Source organism: Heliangelus exortis, chromosome 18, assembly GCF_036169615.1.
Source record: "Heliangelus exortis chromosome 18, bHelExo1.hap1, whole genome shotgun sequence".
Lineage (NCBI taxonomy): Eukaryota > Metazoa > Chordata > Aves > Apodiformes > Trochilidae > Heliangelus > Heliangelus exortis.
The window spans coordinates 6,115,409-6,131,729 of NC_092439.1; the positions used below are offsets into that span (position 1 = coordinate 6,115,409).

The 16,321-nt window shown below is 34.2% G+C and overlaps 1 long non-coding RNA gene across 1 annotated transcript; it reads right to left on the reverse strand.

Annotated features, from left to right (window-relative positions):
* Positions 1–3,136: 3,136 nt before the first annotated feature.
* Positions 3,137–13,026, reverse strand: LOC139804488 (uncharacterized). The gene is made up of 3 exons (XR_011729405.1): positions 12,837–13,026; positions 11,854–11,956; positions 3,137–3,377 (listed from the first exon to the last, which is right to left on the reverse strand). It is a non-coding gene; the product is annotated as an uncharacterized lncRNA (long non-coding RNA).
* Between the last annotated feature and the right edge of the window lie 3,295 nt (positions 13,027–16,321).

Sequence of the window (16,321 nt, forward strand, 5' to 3'; positions counted from 1 at the left end):
TTGAAGCATACAGAAAGCACAGCCTTCCTCATTCACTGTCAGTACTATGGCCTTTTCACACGTTCCCTCCACAGCAGTGTTTGTCCCCAAACACTGGAACCCAGCACAATGGCATTCCTACTGCAACACCCCCACCAACAGCACCACTACATATGAAGAATGCTAATGAGATGGACATCCCCCATCTCTGCAAGTGTTAACCATATCCCATACTATCAGGTATAATGTTGTTTCTATTGCTATATCTTACATCTCACTTAAAAGTAACTTTTTTTACATTTTTGGTTGTGCTTTTTTCAAAAGAAATTTTTAACAGAAACTATGGTAGCTTGACAAAAAGATTTTAAAATGTCTCACATGCATTCACTCAGCTGTGTATATTTCATATATAAGGAATGAATTTTAACCTTCAGACATGTTGGGTAGCTCAGAAATTCCAACAGACATCAAACCAGCATATTTAAAATAGCAAGGCAAAAAGCTAATAGCTGAAATATTAAGAGAACAATCATTGTAATAGTAATATTTACAATTCACTTTCTTATTAGACAGAAGCATTTTACATTGCCAGAATTCATGGCATTCAAATGCCAATATAAGATTCATCAAGATTTTAGTGAAGCTTCTAGCTCATTATACAGAAAGGGTTTAAGAAAAGAAATAATAAAAGGCTTTTGTAGTTTAGTGTTTATATGTATATTTTCTTCCTCTCTTTTATTTAGTGAAAAGCACAAACCATTTCTCAAAGTTAACGTACTCTCTCCACTTACCTGGTTTTTTTCACCTATATTATTCTCAAGAAATACTATTTGAAGAATACAGATCATCCTCTTTAGAAGGATACAAAGACTACAGGCAATAGATAGTAGCTTTTCACTGTTTTCTTCCACTGGGGCAAGAAGCAACAGAATGATTATAAAGGCAACACTGTGCAACCAGTGTAGTGTGGACCAGAAACCAGTTATTGTCTGAATTCAGCACCTGCATCTGAAACTGAAGTCCAGATGGATTCTAATAGAAGTACCTGTATTAACATATTATGTGCTGCTTGATTTCCTGGACAGACTACAGGGTCTTAGCAGAGTATTACAGAATCAAAGCATTTTTTATCCCTTCCTACTTAAATGAAAAGACAAAGTAAAGACAAATATTTCAAATGTCAAAACAGCACTGAGAAAAAGATGAATCATTAATGTTTTTAATGTTGTGAAGTAATGGCTAGATGCTATATTGATACAACTACTGTGTGCAGTCCTCATCAGTGTTACATTGCCAGGCCTCAGCACAATGGGACAAATTGGTAGTATTTTGATTTTATGTCCTGCTTCTTTTTAGAGAAAAAGGTCAAAAAACCAAAAGTATAGTAAGATTATATTAAGTATGGTTATACCTACAGTATAACATAACCTCCAGTTACAATTATTTCATTTATGTCAGTACTAACTGGAAAAATTAACAGAGACACTTTAAACTGAATTGTATTTTGTATCTTATCTTCAGAGTAATATAATTCAAAATAAAAGCCTCTCAGCACAGTAACAGTACGAAATATTTAACAACCTTGTGCTGTAAAATTTTTATTTAAACATTTAAACTAGTTTGAAATGCTTATTTAAATATTCAAACCATAACATTTTTTATAGAAAATTAACTGTCATAGCTGTACTGACATTTATCCCTGTAATATGGACACTTAAAAGTTAAAAATGTCCAACATGGTTATACTGAACAAATGTTCATATGCAAGCCGTTCATTATAAATAACCATTTGTCTTCAGAAGAGATTTCAAAATTACTAAAATTGTTATATTTTTCTTGTAGTTTACAATTTCCAGCTGCACCATGCTGGATAATCATCAGATGGATGAAAAACAAGTTAGTTTACTGAAATGTCTTATATGTTCTTTACAGAAAGAGCAAAAAGCAGCCAATAAATGACTAGCATATGAATTTTATTTGGAAAATCCATTGTCTGTTTTGTTCTACTAATTACCACAATAATTTGTATGTATTGAATTTATTTTTTGTAAAAGAGTAAATATTATATGTTAAGGCATTGCTAAGCAGCATTACCTTAAAGGAGAATTATCAACAAAAAGTGTAAAGATATTTCTCACTTTTCAATATATCACAATTCTGACTCAGAAACATTTTGAAACAAGTTTGGGGTTTTTTTTCTTGTTTCTCTCTCTCACACCCATGATCTCTCATTTTGTTTTTTGTTTGATTTCTTCTTGCTGACCACTATTAGCTCTAGACAGGAATAGTCTCTTCCTAAGTCAACTCTCATTTCTCTTTATGGATCTGACAGCAGGAGGTGCTGTATAAACAGTGTGACTGACACTGCTGGCACTTCTCCTCCCCCTTCCTACATAGACTGGGAGCTTGATCTGTGTGACACAACCATCCCTAACTCTGGGGCCTGAGATAATTTTAAAATCTGAGGTCCCTAGCTGGTGGTATAAATTCTATAAAACACTTTTCCTGGCAAAACTGTCTACTATTTTTATAAAGTAATCACCTAATCCTAAGGAATATATAGATTCTTATGCACATAAATCAACTTGAGTAATTAAACTGAACAAGACTAGTGGGTTGTTACTTTTATTTCCTAAAATAAAGAATCCAATTAGTAAAAAAATAAATAACCTTATTGCTCCCAAACTATCAAACTTTTCCGTATGGTTCATATTATTTTTTTCAAAATAAATGCAAAATAAATGTCTAATGTTATATTTACTTAGTAGCACATGTATAGTAAATAAAATCTTCAGTTTTCAAAATATTATACACTTATTTATTTTTTCATAATGCAACACCAGTTATACTTAAAGCATTTCATTTATTTATTAGAAAAATTCTTCAGTTTAAATTAGTTTTATGGGAAGATCTCTGAGACCATTAAAAACTGCATGCAAAAATCAAGCAATGAAAAATGATTGCTTTAGAGAATTTCCACATAAGAAACATCACAGGCTGAGTATGCAGCAAGACCAGGAAACATAGGACTTCCCATAGCAAAAGACACAATTAACTCCTTTATTGTTGGCTTTGCAATTCTAGGAAAAGCATCTCAGTTTCTTAACAGCACTGCAGCTTATGCAGTGTGTGTCTCACTTCTTGATGACACAGTGCCAGTTCCTGGTTTTATAAAATAAGTACATTTGAAAATGAAAACCAAAAAGCAGACTTTTAAAGAGTGGGACAACTCACCTGCTGGCAACAGTTTGCAGACTTTACATCTTGATTCATGGCCAATAGAACTCCTTGGATAGAAATCTTTACTCCTGAGAGGCTGAAACCTTCGCTCTTAAAGACCCAAAGGGGTGCATACAAAGGTGTGATGGAATTTTGCAGGCATCTGTCAAGCAGAGGAGCTATGCAAAGAAAAGAAAAAAAAGGGAAAAAAAAAAAAAAGAAAATGCATTCTTTTGACTCAACTGAAATATACAGCCTCTAATGCAGTCTCAGCATCAGAACTAAGTCTTAATATCTATTATTTATATCTGACCTGGGTTAAGTCTTGGAAAAGCAACTCCTGCATTTCTAGTGGCCACCATGAAGGATGTATTTATATGGAGACCCCCCCATGAAAGACTTATAAGCTTTGTGAGCACACCTGAATAGTTCTGAAGTGTGCCTAACTAGCTGCACAAAGTGTCATGGTGTGCACTGATTGCCTTATCTTCTCATTTATCACAGATGAGTTGGAACCAACCTTGCTGAAATCTACTTGCATTGTCCTGATAAAATTGCAAGATCCGTGTTGTTTCTGTATACAGCTTCCTGTTGAGGAGCTTACATACCCCTACCATATTATAAATGGGAACATTCATAAAATATAATAAACACTCTCATAAACTGTTTTATTATAACCTTCTCGTTGCCACTACTGAAGAAACAACTTCTAACAAATAAAAATGCTCAGTGTAGCTGTTTAATAACAAGGAAAGGTCAAATGAAAAGATAGATAAAATTGATTCACAGCAATGGTCTCAACAAGATCTTTTTCTTGCTGTTCTTAGATTTCAAATCACCATAAAGGTTGAAAGCATTCTCTCAAAGGGACCTAATGTCAATATGTGTGACAAACAGGGAATGATTATTTTAGCTCCATGCATTACTGAGATGCACGTGCTTTGCAGACATTTTTTGTGGAATGCACACATGGACCTTTCTATCAAAATGAAGTAAAATAATATTAAGTAGCATTTCAGGCTTTTGCCTGATATTGGGGAGAAGAGGGAAAGGGAGGGGACTGGAGGGAAACACCAAAACCTCTTTTTACTAGTAATGTGCAAGAAAATGTATAAAGCCTATTTGTGAACACTGCAAAGAAAATTATATGCATAATTCTCCCATCTAGACAAGCTGTAGTCATGAAATTAATATTTGCATATAGATATGAATAGTGGGTTTCCTAGATATGGAAATATTAACAAAGAAATACAAACTTTGTCAGAAAAAATAGGTGAATTACACTTTGCATATTTCATTGAGGAGATAAATATTCTATTCAGATATGGCAATATTTAGCCTCAATAGCTGTTAACTCAGCTGTGAGAAAAATCAAGAGTCTAAATTAACACATTAATTGAGTAACATGCACATGTAAGTTCTTTTATAACTGGAACAAATGTACAAGTAAAATATAATACAGTTAAATCCATATCAAAAATAAAGAAATAAGTCACCATCCAACAGACTGTACTTTGCCTCCGATAAAGTCAGTGCAATTGATGAATTATTTAAGCCATGGTTAAGAAAAACCATGTGTTTATTTCTGTGAAAGCCATTAATTGTTAAAAAATCAAGTTAAAATCCAAATTTTCTCTCTCCCACAGTGTTGTAATATAATCTTATAATCTAATCGGTAATTTTGTAAATTCTCACATAGTCCTAAAAGCATCCATATAGTATGCTTAGCTCTCCAGCAGATATCCTTGAAATTATGTCCATGCTGCATACTTAGCATAAAATGTCTTTTCTGAGTTAGGTGTCAAAACCATTAAAATTTAAGTACTTAAATGCCATTGAAATTCCAATGTTGCTGCGTTAACAAGACTGTACAACCTCTGTTCAGCAAAATAAACAAATTAAAGGATAGATAAAAGCACTAGAAAAGTTCTCTGCAGCTCTACATGGTTAACAAAACCCATTTAATTAATCTCTTGAATGAAAACCTATTCCATGATTCTTCCAAAGTAATTACTTCCTTTTTGCTGCAGAAGTGGAAATGCTATGCAGAAGCTTCTGTCAGTGACAGTTGGGATGACAGAGAAGCAACATAAGACATGGAAAGATTTTCACATGGTTTCAATGCTCTTGCAGGGACTTTAAAAAAATGAGCTGAAACCTTGTGCATACTAAGTTTATGATTAAAATCCCATTTATGTAAAGAGAGACCAGACTTAACAAAATAAGGCTGACAGGGATTTACTGAAATACAAAACCACGTGTCCCTACAAAGGGAAAGAATAAATACAGGCAAAAAGGTAATTTCAGAAGAGTGTGCTTTTACTGAAATGTTCTGTAAATTAATTGTTCCTGGTATCTGGTTGATAACTCCAGATAATATCCTTAGCACTCAAGAAGTCACTGTTAGTCAAAAAATAATTCTTAGTTTAGGAGTTTTTTATGTTATTCTCATTTGGAAGTGATGTTGATGTGCAAGAACAGTAATTTTTAATGAACAGCTGGCTACTTCAAGACTTCTTGCTATATTGGTGACTCACCTAAAACAAAGAAGGTGTTAATCTGAACTAATGCCCTTTTGAAAACTAAAAGAGTGGCAAAAACAAGCCCATTAAATGTCTCCTAAATCCACTAGAGTGCTTTAACATTATGGCTTTATACAGACCAGGGTCTACAAAGCAAGATGAAAAGAATCTATATGCAAGATTTCCAAAAATTTGCAAGCCTACTGTCAAGTGTCAAATGGTCCTTTCAACAATTTAGCTGATTAAGCATTAAAACATTGAATTATGAAGCATGGTTATGAATTTAATAACAGTGTCTTAACCACGGCAAAGAGAAGGCAAAAGCGAAACCTTAGAAAGAAATTTGTGAGCTAAGTAGTAAGAGTTAGGAACAACTCATCCTGATGTATGTCTCTCAGATTTTACTGAGAGGTACTCAGGAAATTCCTGAATGGGAGTGATGACAAATAAGTCCTTGATCATAAAGTGAAATAAATTCTAAAGAAAGAAAATTTCCCTTCAAGAGAAGCTGAGGAAAGGAAGGTAGTGAGAAGCTATATAAAATATTTTAAATTTAAATTTAAATAAATTATAGACAAAATCTCTCTTGCTTTTAATTTTTATACAGAATTTAAAATCTTACCCTTTTTAATTTAGTTATTTTTCCCATTGCAGACTTATCTGCTAGATAGTCATCCGTGGATAAAAGTAAAGTACCCAATGGTCTTTGGGTAAGACAAACAGTGTAAATATACCTTATTGCTTTTATTCTCTCCCTCATTGATTTTTTTTACTTTACATCACAGGACAAATATTTAATTTTTGGAAGAAAATTATTGGTTTACAGTGCAATTTTCAGCACTTATTTAGAGAACAGAGATAAGATTTTCCCTCGAAAAACAAAAAAAAACCCAAAACAAAACAGATTTTAAATTGATGGCGTTGATGGCATAAAGACACTATGGCAAATAGGAGAGAAAAATCTGTTTTTTCTTAGTCTTGTCTTTAAACTGGAAATTATGAGTGCAGTGTTGATCAAAGCAAGAAATCCAAAAGGCAGTATGATATCCACAAAAAGTATGCAGAACATTTTTAAAGGAATGGGAAAATCACCCTCTGGCAATTTATAATCACCACAAAAGTACTGAAAAACAAAACAAAACAAAACAAAAAACAGAAAAAAAACAACCAAAAAAAAACACCACTGAAAATTCAGTTTGTTAACTTCTCACTTAATCTCTTTCCATTACTGGACCATAAACATGAGTATTATCCCAAGTTGTTTTCTACATCAATTTCTCTTTGCAAATAACCTATGAAAAAGTAAAAGCATTTTTTACCAAATAACAGTATCAGAATTATAGGAAATAAGTCATTAACATTTTTTCTACTATGGGAAAAAAGTATCTTTCAGTATGATAAAAATATTAGAAATTCTTTTTACACTTCCTCAAGACAAGTTTTTTCCTGATGGTACTTTCAGTATGTTCTCTACACTGCAGATATATTACACATTGTACATTACACAGAGCATGAGATCGTGCTAACCTACACTATACTTCACTGCTTCTTCTTCTCAGCAAACACCACACAACTCTTTGTCCAGGGCAAGTGGCACATACTACACAAAATTGTGGTTTATTTAGGGCTACTGAGTGATGGAGAACATGCAGTTTCCTCTGCTATTTAAATTATGTCAGTGTGGTTTTACTCAAACAAAAACTAACCTTACAGCTGCTGTGTACTTTTGTTTACATGCTATATGTCAAATCGTATTGTCCCCAAGGTACTTATGAGAGATGCTTTAGCAGTCATTTTCATAAATACTGATGCCTATCCGAATTTGGATTTTTCCACCATTGAACAGAATGACAAGCACACGATTGCTGTACTTAAAGCAATCTTTCACAGCTGCTTTGCTTTTTCAGTGATCCCATTAAATTGACGGCGTATGCCTGTGGGGTCTACAATGTTACAATACTGCTGAACAGGATGTTGATTGTATAATAGAAATTTGTACAACAGAACCTGGTTTCGTTGTAGGAACCATTTCCCAGGTCATCCTTCCATTTCTTTTTAACATAAGCAAAATTTAATTTTAAAGCTTACCTACCTGGGCGTTCTTTACTGAACACCTGGTTATGCTAATCGCTTAGAAGTACAAACTCTAACACTCAGTGGTTAGTAGGCATGAAAACCTATGAAGTCTCCTCAGTTCCTAAAATGAGCATGAGTCATGTCTTTTCTTCAACTGAACGAAGTAGCTGTGCATTAAATATGCTGGCACATCTTCTGCTTGAGCAAGTGGACCGAAATGGTGTGAATTGTTAATGCCTTGCTGCTTTGGTTCACGGCTTGTGATTGATCATTTGTAACTATATCTACTCCTTGTTCCATGAAATCAAGTATGGAGTAATGGGTTCATCAGATTTTTGGGTTAAATTGAGAGTGAAGAGGTACTGTGTGTGGAAATAAGAGTTGCCATGTTCGGGGCTGGCCTTGTAACAGCATGGAATCTAAAGGCGATATTCAAAACCACTTCACTCATCATACGCTTACTGATTCTGAATAGGGTCCATTTGCAGGGGACATTTGGTAGGTTTCCAATACACTTTATGCCTCTTTCTCCACTTCTACCACCCTGCATATCTTTTTTTTTTTTTTTTTTTTTTTTTTACTAGGATAGCTTATAGCAGGTCAGCATAGAAAACTAACAGATTTAAATAACTTGCTATGTAAAAGTAAAATCAGCCTCAGACTGAAATGACTGTTCTACTAATTAATGGTACTGCCTAAATATTAAGTCATTTGTGTGACCCAAACTATAAAGAACTCAGCAAAGTTCTTCTCATTATTCAGAATTATAATCTCATATTTTGTAAGAAATTAGTTTTCCAGGCAGAAAGGAAGGGTTACAGTAGCCTTAATTTTACTCCTCAGTCCATTCATGCACAGGAATGACACATATTTCCAGGCACTATAACACGGCTTGTGACTTTGCATACAGCAGTGTCTGTGGGACCACAGCAAATACAAGCCAACAGCAACCAGAGGTGACAACTTGCTATGGCCTGCAGGAGAGTAATCATGTTAGAGTATCTCCACAGAACAAGAAAGGCAATGTCTGTCAGTATCAAACCTGCTGCAATGCTCACAACATTTCTGTTTCTGCAACAGAAGCCTCACTATACTTACTGTGCTACTTCATCTCCTCTGGTTGAATTTCACCAATTCAGAATAAAACATAACAATTGTTTCCATTGTTTTAAAACAATTTACAGAAGCTATTTAATCACACGTGAATGTTTAACTTGGAAGGACTGAATCACTGTGGTCACATGAAACTTTGAACCAGGTATTCTGTCTGCTCTCATGCTGAAGTTTAGAGACAAAACTAAAATCTGGACAAGTTTAAGACTAAAAGAGAAATAGGGTAATGATTTACTATGGCTCCTCATTCAGGAGTAAATAATTAAATGGTAGGGCATGAAATGGAAGTGGAAAGGAGTGTACTGCATGCACACATCTGTGTATGTGTGTGATGATTATAGTCATACTAAGAACAAGAGCAATATAACAGTTTAGTTCCATTTAATCTAATCTAGCCATATAAGATTTTTATCCCTTACTATTTGTTCAATATTTATCCTGATGAATGTAAGTATTATGCAAGTCTACAGCAATCTGTTTGATGTACAAGTTTTTTTCATTAGGAGGTCTGGGACATTTCAATCCATGCAACGCTGGAGGAACATAGGAAGAAATTGTGAATGCAGCTGCTTTTTCAGAACTCAATTTGAAAGTTCTCTATATTTTTTCCTTTTTACCTCCTGTCTCTTTGGTAGCACTACAGAAATCTTGTTGAGGTCAAGTTTGTATCTTTAAGTTTTTGATCAATCTTTTTTAACTATTCAGATTCATGGTGACTTTGTTGGCTTATTACTGTTTTTGGGAAGCTTTCCCATACTTATGCAAAGAGCTGTGCCACCATTTGGAAGAGGTTTATCATGCCTATGGAGCCCTTCTATAAAAAATAACTTCCCTTTATTCAATTTTACAGAATTCCTGTCTGCATTTATATATTCTTTCTCCAGCAATTCTTCTAATGTGCAAAAGTTCCTTAAGACTTGAAAGAAGAAGAAAAGGAACAATATACATTGCCTAATTCAATAAGCATGTAATTCTGTACAAGGTAGATAAAGGCCCTGGAGAAAATTAGTGTTAACCTTCACAACCTTTATAACATGACTTCATAGCTATTAATTTCTTTCAGGCAAAAGGTTCACTTCTAGTTGACTACAGTTTTAAATATACTACCTGTGAAGGGATATATTCAGATTTCATAGCAAACATCTCCAGATATAACTTTAAATAATATTATTTAAAAACCCAAAAAGTTGTGTTCTCCATTCCACCAGCTATACATACTGTCAGAGAGGACAAACTGGTTTCATGTAATTTTTTTTGTACTCTAACCTAAGTTAAGTAAAATTAAGTAAACTTGCTTTATAATGGAACTTTATCCTGTTTCAGTGCTCTGTTGCTTACAACTCATGGTGTCAGCAGCTCCACATTTGCCAGATCAATTCAAACATCTCTTTTTTTTCCCTGCTCACACAGAGCTCTCTGGGCTAAACTGAGTAAGATCTGTAAAATTTATTTGCCATGCTGTATGGCAAATAAATTAAATAGATTCAGTTGTGTTTTCCAGTGGAGTTTTAGAAGTTTACGTTGATGAAAGGAACTGAGAACTGAGCACTTAGCTTTATTTACATATGAAGTTTCCATGCAAAATGTATAGATCTGTTAATATTATACATAGCATATCCAATACATTATACATACAACATACTACTAAGACATTTACTGTAATAATAATATAATATATAATAATACATAGTTTATACTATACTGTATTAAATTCCATTATATTATATATATTATTATAACTTGGTCTGAATAGACCAATGAATTAACTGCATCTGTTGATGCCAGTTCTTACTGGTCTGAAATCAAAGAATAGGCTCCCTTAAGAGCAGGCAATAGAGGTATAAAAGCAGAAAATTACTATGGAGTACACAGCACCTGATAGTAAGCACAGAGCCAATTTTTATGTCTCTATGGGAAAAGGAATTACACACACTTCATAGAAATGTGTTGCTCCATTGAGAATTATAATCCCAGCTAGGTTAGAATAAAAAAATCTCCTCTAGCTATGGGATCAATGCCAGTTTATTTTGACTGTATCTATCAATGATGAAATCTGATTTGCTTCTCTGAAAATAGTAAGAACTAGAAAAGAAATAAGTAGACTGCTTACATAAATATTTGTTGAGGCATATAACCCAAAGAATAAAGACTCCTTTTATAGTGTACAAATGCTAAATCTTCCTTGTAGACAAGGAATATACACAAGCAGTTCTAAAGTCTCAAGCTCTTGAACTCATTAATTTGAAACTTTGTACTGAAAATCATTGGTTTGAATAATAATAAAAATATTCAGAAATAGCATATAGATATTAGAAAAAAATCACACTTAAACTGCATTGGAATTATGCCCTATTTATAGACCATATATATAGACCATATACAAGGGTAGAAGAGAGGAACTGGATTTGTGTTATTTTTTCTTACAGTGAAACTCTTCTTTAGGAACAGACCATCATACCCCAAACATAATGATGGTTTGACTTGTTGTATAGTATCACAATAGGGGATACCAGAAGCCATTTCTTGTGCCCCTAATCCAATATTGCCCATGTCCACATTGTTCTGATAATTTTTACTTATGCATTACAGATACTGTTTTAGAAAGTGTCTTCCCACTGTTAGGATTTTATGCTGAGCCTGTTTTGCAGATGGGATAAAATAAAGTCACATACTTTAGTCAATTTAAAATATGCATTTGTTGAAAGCTTCCTTTTAAATACTATCTGCTTGATACACACACCCCAAAATAATTGATTATTGACTATTTATCTTACCTTCTCCAGTTTGTACAGAAATCATTATGCTTGAGAATACATACAATAATGTTTTTATATTGTGAAACACAATTGAGTGAATGCAAATTTTATGAAAGAGGTGAATCATCACTACAGGAGTTGTGTGGTTAAAGCAGAAACTGTCACTGAAATGATGCTAGTGAAATTACCTGTCATTCTTTGGAGGCAAGTCTAAGATAGATAGCATCCAAGTTGTTTCTTGATGACAGAAATGGCAATACTTTGACCAGGAGAAATTCATTGTTCACGGAACTGTTGAAAAGAAAAGGCAAGAGGAAAATACTAATGACATTATTCACCCATCATGCCTATTTCAGGTCAATCACGTGAATATCCTAAACTGTGTTTTTCAAGGCACTCACACAGAAAACAGAGTGAGAGCATGAAGAAAAAATGTACGAGTCTTGTTCATTTTCAGAGGAATATGTCCCATTTAAAAATCATAACATATTCCCCTCCACTTGCCCGTTTTCCCTTATGTGGAAAAAGAATCTTGCACCTTGCGTAAGTTTAAGATGTGTGGTTACAGGGTCACAGCAGCATATCTTTTAAGACAAACATTTTAACTACTGAACATATATAAATAAAAATGTATATTTTTAAATATATAATAATTTTAAACATATAATATTTTATATTATATAGTATATATATTTATTGTATATTATGTTATATATATATTATTATATATATTATATAGAATATATAAAATATATTTTTAAACATATAATACGTATAACCCATGCCTTAGATAATCTTAGAAATAATATTCCTTAGTAGTAAATCCTCAGATAATGTACTGTTAGATAGCACACACAAAAGCAGGAGAAGAAATAGGCATTATCAGAAGGGAAGGTGACTACCCGGCAAAGATGAGGAGTAGCAACAGCAGTGCATGTGTCAGAAAAGAGGGAGAACAGAAGCAAAAGTACCTTTATCTAACCTGAACATCCACATAATCCCTGTTTTGTTGAGTTCCAAGTCTTCGTAATTTACTTGGGTTTTTGGCTGGGTTTTTTTCATTTATTTTTTTTAAGAGTAATCTATGATTCTGCAAAAGCAATAAAACTTAAGCAACAATGCAGGCACTTTGCATATGCATTCGTTCAAACATGCTAATAAAATAGGTTACCTTTTCAATTTGTGTTTATGCTGCAGTAGTCTCATAGTTATTCTGTCTTGTGCAGTTCTTACACACCAAAATTCTCTCAGAGGTGCCCTCAACAATTTTCTACATGCAGCTGGAAATGCCAGGCTTGGTTTTCTTTTGCCTGACACCATTTTGAAGAACCAGGCCATTCACTGCCCAAGATACTTCTTCATTAATGACAGATGGTCTAAAAGAAAAAAAAAAAAAAAAAAAAAAGTCAATATTTGGCTTCAAAATGAAAAACGGACACATCTTGCTCCCCCTTCCCTATTACCCTAAAAGCACACACTGGCCTGTCTCCACTTAGATGCTGGTATTTTCTGAAATACTACCACCAGCTTCCTACTAACCGTGACATAAGCTGTAGCAAGCTGTCTGCAGTGATAGCCTGCATAAATCATCAGTCCTGAAGGGAACAGATGTTCAGGGTATGAAAGAGTAATACCACAATTTAGTCATAATTAAAATTCACCTTAGCATGCCTCTACCAGTGAGCAGAGAGGAACATTTCACTTCTCACCTAAAAAAATGAAATGCCTCTCAATTCTTCTGCTTCAGGAAAATTAAGCCTGAATATTTTGTATATTGAGTTCCGTATCTGACACTGCATCATATAAATGACATTTTTATTTCTCTTAAACTGTTAGTGTTCTTCTTTTCCCAAATGCTATGAAATGACCTCTAAATGATTCACTGCCTTGGCAAAAAATCCAATTAAATCTTCAAGGAAGATTGTTGTACGTTGCACGCAGAAATAAAATCAGTAACCATCTATCTGTAGATCAAAGCTGTGCCAGTAAGCATAGCCACTGGACTGATAACAATTAATTCTGAGCTGGATATATGGCAAAACCTAGGGGCTGAAGGCCTTGAAATATTATTTAGTAACCTAAGATCACTGAAATCACTAGGAGTTAGAGGATAAACTCAGGAAAAATTTGATCCTTAGCCTTGTAGCTGCCATTAATGTGCCTACCCACATTTTGGACATTTTTGAACATATAAGCTTCATACTGCTATTATTACAGTTGGATGTCATTAGATGCATTAACAATACTTTTAAAAAAATAGGTTTCAGTTCACAAATCTTTATATCATAAGGCTACTTTAGTCTGAAATATAAAGTGTTAATTATGCTAATTATGGACTTTAAACTCACTACAGCATAAAAGGTCTGAGCATTTCCTAGCAATTTAAAGTTCTAGTGCGAAAGATAATTAATGTTCTCATCAATGTTGACCCTGGCAATCAATTTCAAACAAAAACCAAACTCTTATTAAAACATGGTTTTGTTTCCCAACTAAAGACCTTTAGTGACCATCAGCCTATGGAACTTCACACTGGATTCTGAATTATTCGATTCTGTACAGCTACAGTAATTTACCAGGACAGAATGTGAATATACAAATCTATTAATCTAGTAGAAGCCATTTTGTAAACAAAGTTACTTCTCAACAAGTGCATTTCAAATTTTCATTTGAGAAATTATTGTTTGTTTTCTTCCCCAAGGATGCATCTACATTAATGTTCTAGTTCCAAGTAGTTCATTCATTAATGTAGTTCAAAGACTGCAATCTTTAAGTCAGGAACCTATGGCTTCCACTTATGTACCTTGATTCATATCACACAACAGTTTCAAAGCACAAAGCTGATACCCTCTGGATTAAACTAAACCAATAGATGTGCTCCAGAGGTTACCTAAAGACCTTCCATAAGTCCACTACACGAACTAGAGACAGCCCAGAGTGAGATGTCTTAAAACAAGTATGTATAGTGCAGACACTAAGTTCCTTTGAACTAACTGCTTTGTTCCATAGATCTGTTTCTTTGGCACTGTACAACTTGTCAACACAGATGTAGCTTTTCTTTCCTGCTCCCTTCTCCAGAGCTTTTCCTGTTATAGGATCTATCAATTCTGCCTTATCTTGACTTTTGAAAGTCGACGTGTTCAAATATCATCCACTTATCCATACAGAAAAGCTACATTTTATTGTATAACAATATATAAAGACATTTTCTTATGGATATCAATTTTTAATATTAATAACTCCCATGTGTGGGAAAATATTCTTTTTGTTGACTTTATGATATGCTGCCCACTCAGGATATAGGATGGCTCCCCATCAATACAGATTCCAAGTTGCATGAGACTGTAGTGATGAGGAAGATGCATCTCAGAATTCTCAGAGATATGAACAGTGTATCTTGAATCACACCTTGTCCATGAATTCTACCTCTGATCACAAGAAAACAGTGATCTTGTAAGAAAGAAATGGTTGCAAGACCGGTTTAACTACTGCTTGAAAACCACCTCTACTAACACTGGAAAACAGATCTTAAAATCTCCAGAAAGCAATACTAGTGAGTAAAAAGATAGATTGGCTGTCATTTGGAAATTTTTGAAAATGTGTTTACAGAGAAGATGCAGAAGGTGGTTCAGCCTTGTAATAAGGGTCTCTAATGTACTAAGAAATATAGTCTAAGTCTGTGCCATGTTTTAGTTTGGTGAAATATTTATTTACATAGTTACTGGACATACATTATGTGCTATTTTCCATACAAGCAAGTATTACAACAGCAAAAAGGATGTTTTTCAATTTAGCCATGCTACACTAAGTCTAGTTTGGTTTCTTCCTGAGTAGAGTGGTACTTGGAAAAGAAGTAGCAGTCAATTTAGATTATAATGAAAGATGACATAAGGTGAAACTTAAGAGATTGCTTGGCATTGAATGATTAGAACAAGTAGGTGCCTAAAGGTGAATTTAGGAAGATTATAGCTGCCTAAGCCAAAGAATGTGATAAAGAAAAAATTTGCTTACCCTTTAAGGTTACATCCACAGTACCCCTTGAGGCTGGCTGAAGGACTCCTCTGAAGGTCAAGCTTGTTTGTATTCAATAGTATAAGCTTGCAAGTACAATAAGAATAAGCCCTTTAGGAATCTGCATGGCCAAAAATGCTGAGCATGACTACTTGTTCACAGCTTTGACTGAACAAGATGTCAATGAGATTGTCATGTGCATGGGGAGCAGGGACTACCTGGTAATGAATACATTTCTGCCACTTCAGAGCAGCATTGATATAAAATCAAGGCACTTGAGTGGTTTTGTGTTCCCTTACTTTCAACTATAAATTGCTTTTGCCACATAAAATTGTCTGTACACTGAGGCTGTTGTGCATCCTTAAGTGACCATTTGCTCTTGTAATCTTGCTTTTTACTAGGAAGACCCACCCCCCACCTTGCTGTAACCTCCTTTCAGGCAGCTGGTGAGGTGCTAATGTCTCCCCTCAGCCTCCTTTTCTCCAGACTAACCAGTCCCAGTTCTCTCAGTCACTCCTCACCTGTGCTTCAGACCCTTCATCAGAAGTGAAGATTAACTCAGTGTATTGAGATTACACTGAGAACTGCAGATAATATATTACCTCAATGGAACTCCCCTAAAACACACAGTAACACTGCTACTGCTGG